A 6423-nucleotide genomic window follows, 5' to 3' on the forward strand; every position below is an offset into this window, starting at 1 on the left:
GGGGAGACATAATAAAACATAACAATTAGTAAAAATTTTTGACATGGCTGGGCATGATGGCGTATGTCTTTAATCCCAGCACTGGGGAAGGCAGAAGCAGGAAGATCTCTGAGTTCAGGGCAAACGAACTCTGTGAGTTCATTTTTACATAGCAAGATCCAGGCAGGCTAGGGCCACATAGTGAGATCTATTTTTTTTTTTAAACCAGGGGGAAAAAAATCTGGAATCATATATATCCAAGTGCTTCACTTGGTTCTGTGTGATCTCCAAACCACTCTCAACCATGGGCTCTAAGTCAATGCCTCTGTCCCCGCAGGAAACTAAAGACCTGTAGGTTCAATGTTGTTCCTACTTAGTCTCTGAAATACTGAGTCTGAACTACGGGGAAATACTGAACTGCATAAGCCGCCCAGTACTGGAGTTACAGGCAGAACTTGACTTTTAGCAATAACTACGCTATAGACAGAACTTGAGAGCAGCCAGACCAATTACCCAGTTCTTTTCCCCAGGTCCCCAAGCTACCACACCCTGGAACAGTACTCTGGACAAGTTCCAAGGCCCACTGTATATATTCAAGGACTCTTGGCTCTCACCACAGAGCTGGTTTTTGGCAGGTGGAGCCCAATTGGCCCAGGCTGAACATGGCTGCACTCAACACAGCTTCAATATTTGGACAGGAGTAAGGCGTGTGTGCAGAGGCAGCAAGAGAGTTGAGAGGGTTTTAGCTCCGAGGGAGACTGAAGCAGTTTGACATGTTATTGAATCCTGGTGCAAGAGGTGAGCTCTGGGCCGCCACGCATCCCAGGAATGCGGATGCAGAGCTCTTGGCGCATATCTGAAGCTGACAGGGGTTGACAGTCCCCATCTGGGAACAATAACCCAAGCTGCACGCCTGGCCCGGGCAGGGGCTGCTCCCTGCACCTCCCCCTTCCACCTCCCCAGCCGTGACTATAACGTGGTGAGCACAAGAAGGGAGCTTCATCTCTCTTGCAGTCTCCTGAGTCCTGGGGACCGCTGAGCAGGGCAGCCCATCGGATGCTTGCCATTCCGGGAGCAGTGGGCTGCGACATGGTCCATTTCTCCTCTGGGAGACCTGAGTGGAACGCTGCGGGGAGGCAATTTGGGATGCCAACTGATCACCCAGCCGGCTGCGGGTCTCCTCGCTTCAGGGAAGCCAGGGTAGCAACGTGTTTGTGTCACGGTGAATACCTTGGGCATTCTTGGTTCTCTTGGGGGGAGGTGCTTCCATAGTGAAGTTCAAAGCATCCCCTTGCAAGCTGCCACATATCCTAATCCTCTCTCTGATCTGGATTTTGTCCTGTAACTAAACTGATTACAAGGCTTTGGCTGGCACTTGGGCTAGGCTATGTCTTTGGGATAGCCTCCCATAGGCTTCGCTCCTGAGTGGCTGTGCACCAGCTGAGGGACCTGTGATGATGATGATAATGGGGGGCAGGGTTCACAAAGGAGCAAGAAATCTGGGTCTGTGATCTCACAGTAGCATCAGCCTACCTCCCCTTGCTATGCACTGTGGCATCTTCCCTAGTCCTTGAATAGCATCTCACACCATACACTATGCCTTTCCTGAGTTGGCCTTATCCAACAGCACTGCTCTTAGATCTGGGGTCCCATCCTGGTTGGGGCACCTGGAGATACCCACTCCTATATCTTTCATTTCTGGTCCAATCCCAGAGTGGCAGCTCCTTCCAATGCCCATATTGTTCCAGCAATGAGGCTTCTATCCCAGGACCCAGAATTCCATGCCTCTACTGAGCATCTGCCCATAAGGTTCAGGCAGAGGGCTTGGATTTGAAATCACTGGCCACTCTCAGGGTCAAAGTCTTGGGGTTTGGTCTCTTTTCCTGTCTGGTGCTTTTCCATGATACCTCAACGCATAGTTAGCAAGCCAGAAACTAGTCTCCATCTTGGCTACTTAGGACCAAGTTCCCTTGCCATCTTTATGCTAACCCTGTGTGTATTTCCTTCTCCCCACGCAAAATGCCTTCTGCTTTCCTGGGGGAAAGCAACCATTTCCTTGGGGCCTGCCTGCACCCTGCTCCCCCCAAATGCCCCCCCCCCCATCTATAGTGTATGCTCTGTACTGGAGCCAGAATTATCTTAGATGTCTTCACATCTGAGTAAGTTCCACTTGACTTTCAGCTCTCATCTTGTAGGTCAAGGAGCTGCCAACGAACAGCTTAGGAGCCATGCTTGGACCACTCTTACCCTTCCACTGTGAACACGCAATTCCTATGATCTCTACCAGACACCGATGGGGTCTGTCCTAGGGATGACGACGAGTGAGCAGCAGATTGGATGGGCCAGATGCAGGACTAGTTCTTACTGAATGAATAAAGGATCTGACAGACAGTGTCCCTCTGAGAATAGAAGCTACATCTTAAAATCGGAGACCAATGTAAGTGGTTCAGACAGGAACTTCTGACTAGCAGCCTTTTGGAGACTTTGGACTCCACGGTGAAAGTAAAGTGCCCTTGGAAATGTGCCAGCATGGCACTCTGACAGACTGTCCCCTAAGGGGACTATGGAATACCACTGTGGGAGCTGTAGTTGATCATATTCATACCCTGTTAGCCCTCTTGCTTCTTTCCAACAAGGCCGCTCCTACTCTCCAGTCTTTTTCTTTTCTTTTTTGTCGCATGTTGAGTTTAATTAGGATTGTTTGTGTGAACATGGGTAAGGGTTGTGCCATCAGTGACATGGGCAACCTCCAGTTGAAGAAAACATGGGTGGATCTTTTGGCATTCTGCTGGAACATTCCAGTAACAAGCTAATAAACATGTGGCTATATAAGGTATTTCCTCCTCTTCCTCCTCCTCCTCCTCCTCCTCCTCCTCCCCTTTCCTCTTTTTCTTCTTCTTCTTCTTCAGAGGACACAAGAAGGCTTAGGACCAGAGCAGATTTGTCCAGGACAGCAACATGGAGCCCTTACTGCTCCTGATATGCGGAGAGTCCCCTCCCCTTTCTCAGATCCCTCTTGGCACCCCCACACTTGCCTAGTCTTCTCTGCAAATAGATGTGGCTACACACGAGAACTTTTGCCCTAGAACTACAGGACTCTACAGGAGATAAAAGGCATGGACTGCGTCTGCATTATCTCTGCACCACTTTCTTGTTCCCTGGAATGTCAAAGCAGTGAGTAGAGTTCCTGACCTCCATGTTGGTTCAGGAGGCAACTTTGGGAGCTAAAAGAAATAAAAAGATTGCAAATCAGAGGACTAAAAGGAGCTTGGTTCCCTGATGAATTTATAGAGATACTCTAGATTGGATTGGGAGGATTGAGAGAATAAATCTCCCATTGAAGATACCATAGGTATAATTCTTATACTAGCAACTAAATACAACCCCCTGGCTCAAGGGCCAAGTGAGTAGATTGCCTGGAGTCTTACATGCCATGGGGTGGGGCTGGGGGGTCTGTTTTAGGCCCTTAACCCAGGTCTCTTGTTTTCCTTCCTTTTTCTCAGCTTCTCTCTTCCTGTGTTGGCACAGCCAGGGCACCCAATGTCCCCTGCAAGCTGCTCATGAGCACCTGCCTCCCATGTTGACAAGATGTACCCAGTCCTGCACAATAACTGGTACAGGGAATTCAAAGCTAAGCAAGCCTCTGCTGGTGCCGCATGCTCAGACGTTCCTTCTCAGAACCGTGGACATTTGTGCTTGCTCTGGAGCTTGTTCCCAGGAAAAGTTAATGAAACATGATGGGTTTCTTGAAATTCTACCCGCAGATGTCAGCGGCGTAGGGTGTTCAGAGCACTCTGTACAAGTCCTCCTGGGATCTAGGGTGGTGTAGCTCTTCCTTGGAGAAAAGAACACACGGGGCAGAAGAAGCAAATGCCACTTCCTCTACTGTAGTCTGCTTCTGACTGTGCCATCCTGCCTCTCATTGCGTGACCTTGTCTGTCGTCAGTGGCTGTGGCCTCCTGAATGGGCTCCTGTAGATTTGTGCCCCATCTTCAAGTCAGAGTCAGAAAAGGCATTGTTCTCACCCAATGGGTCCTGAGTTCACCCAAGCACCTCAGAGGGCAGGTGAACAGCCTGAGGTCCAGAGAACATTCTGTAACAATTTGCAGCAATAACGGTAACCACATTCTGTAACAATTTGCAGCAATAACAGTAACCACCGTATCCTTTCTGCGAAAGAACCTTACTTTGTGGCAGACGCTCCCTGTAGCTTACACACTCCAGCTCTTCTACCCCCAGGACAACCTTGTCCACCATTCCTACCTCTATGTTGTAAGTGAAGAGACCAAAGCACATGTGGGTTATACATATGCCCAGAGTCACTGCAGGATCGTAGCACTCAGAGAGAATCTTTTTCGAAAGGACATGCCTTATCTTTCATGTCTTTCTGGGAGGGTCTCCTCCTTTCTGCATGTCATCAGAGGGGAAAAGTGTCAATGTCTGGCTGAAGTCACATGCTTCTCCCTCTCCCCCTCTCTCCCTCTCCCCCTCTCCCCCTCTCCCCCTCTTCTCCTCTCCCCCTCTCCCCCTCCTCCCCTCCTTCCCTCTTTCCCCCCTTCCCCCTTCTCCCTTCCCCCTTCTCCCTCCCTCCCTCCCTCCCTCCCTCCCTCCCTCCCTCCCTCCCTCCCTCCAACCATCTCCATCTATTTCCAGGGCAGGGAGACATCTCTGGGGTTGAAGGAGGTGGAGGTGTGAATAGATGACTCTGGGTGTTGAAATCTGGAGACAGGTGAAACTGTAAGCAGCAGGTACATTGATAGAAAGCTGGGCCTGAGTTCTGCAAGCTGGATCCTGATGAAAGGAACAAATGGTCACATGTGAAGCCCAGCTCATGACAGGTCCATGGAGACTCATTTCCAAAGCTCACTGTGAGCTTTCAGTCCTCCATCATTCATGCAATGTTCTCATCCAACTCTGTTTAAATGTGAACATATCTGTGTTTATGACCCAATGCTCCAAAGCTAGGAACGTAACATACCTACCTACCATGACACCATTGGTTCTCGAGGGCTCTGGGGACACAGAGGAGGATCTAGAAAGGCCATCAGGAAGATGTCCTCACGGCTGTAGGGTTGGTCCACCCCAGCTTTGCACTACGGGATCTACCATTTCCCTGTCTTTATAATGCCTACCCATTTGTTGAGTGTTTGCAGATTCTCAACTGGCGCCTGTTTACTAATCTCCCATTTCCACTTGGATGCTCAGTGAGTGTGCTGAGTTTACCAGATCCAAATGGAACTTCTAAGTACCTGCTAAGGACCCCCAAGCCTCAAGCCTTCTTGTTAGCATCCTTCTCAGCCTCAAGGCCCCGTCCTTGGAGCCATCCATCATTTCTTGTCCTCATACTCAGGATTAAACACTCAGGAGATCCTGTGGGCTTAACTTTCACCACATATCCAGCACGGGACCATTCCTTGATCTGGGTCACTCCATGTCACCGTGCTGATCTCATACATCCACTCTTGGACTACAAGGCCATGTTGGTGTATGATGACATGGCAGCCAGAACAAACACGTAAAATCAAAGGTTATGTCAGTTACCTACCCAGACCTCCAGTGAATTCTTCACAGCCCTGGTTACAAGAGCCTGTGCGAGTGACGCCATTCCATCCCACTACTTTGCCCACCTCATCTTCTGTCTCTTACAGAGCTCCTCGACCTGCTAACACCAGTCTCCCTCTCTCTTAAAAAATGTTTATTTTATGTACATGTATGTTTTGCTTGCATGTATATGTATATGCATTGTGTGTGTACTTCATGTCCACAGAGGTCAGAAGAGCTCTGGACACCCAAGGGCTGGAGTTACCGATAGTTGGGTGCTGGCATGCAGATACGGAGAGATGAACCTGGTCCTGTGAAATAGCCACCAGGCTCTTAACCACTGAGCCATCCCCCAGCCCTCCTCCTTGCATTTCCTATACATATGAAACCTGCACCATTGCTGAGATGCCACACCTGCCATTCCCACTTCCTGACTTCGGCCCCACATCCTCTCCGTCCCTTGGTCACCCAAGCAGCCCCTCACTTCCTCTATGTGATTTCTGAAGAGCCACAGTCTCAGTTAGGCTTCCCTGGGCTCTCTAACCAAAGCACCACTTCCTACCAGCTCTCTATGCCCCTTCCTCCAGCCATCACATGGCTGGTGATGTTTCTAGACTGTTTTCCAGTCAATGCACCCACTCTGATTTCTGTCTGTCTGCTAGCCATGCCCCCAACACTCCACTGCCCTGGAGAACTGACCCTGACTCAGAAACAATGATTGGTTGGGAAACGAGTCTCAAAGATATGGGGACACAAAAGGTTGGCTTCTTTGCTTTAAAGTGGGGTAAATTTAGCAAATCTACAGAACATTCCAGAGTTTCCTGCAGCGAAGACCTAAGTCTACTTTTTGCTTGGCTTTTTTTTTTCATTAAAGTTTTTCTTTATTCCCTTTCATTTGAGAAC

General features: G+C 49.4%; 1 long non-coding RNA gene across 3 annotated transcripts; it reads left to right on the forward strand.

Annotated features, from left to right (window-relative positions):
- The first annotated feature begins 725 nt into the window (after window positions 1-725).
- Window positions 726-4399, forward strand: Gm32002. 3 transcript variants are annotated; one of them, XR_377031.3, is made up of 4 exons: window positions 726-1788; window positions 2175-2416; window positions 2889-3153; window positions 3483-4399. It is a non-coding gene; the product is annotated as a predicted gene, 32002 (long non-coding RNA). The 3 variants fall into 3 exon arrangements; XR_868487.2 differs by having other exon boundaries at window positions 726-2416; XR_868488.2 differs by having other exon boundaries at window positions 726-2416; window positions 3066-3153.
- The last annotated feature ends 2024 nt before the right edge of the window (window positions 4400-6423 follow it).

Source organism: Mus musculus, chromosome 5 (assembly GCF_000001635.26).
Source record: "Mus musculus strain C57BL/6J chromosome 5, GRCm38.p6 C57BL/6J".
NCBI lineage: Eukaryota > Metazoa > Chordata > Mammalia > Rodentia > Muridae > Mus > Mus musculus.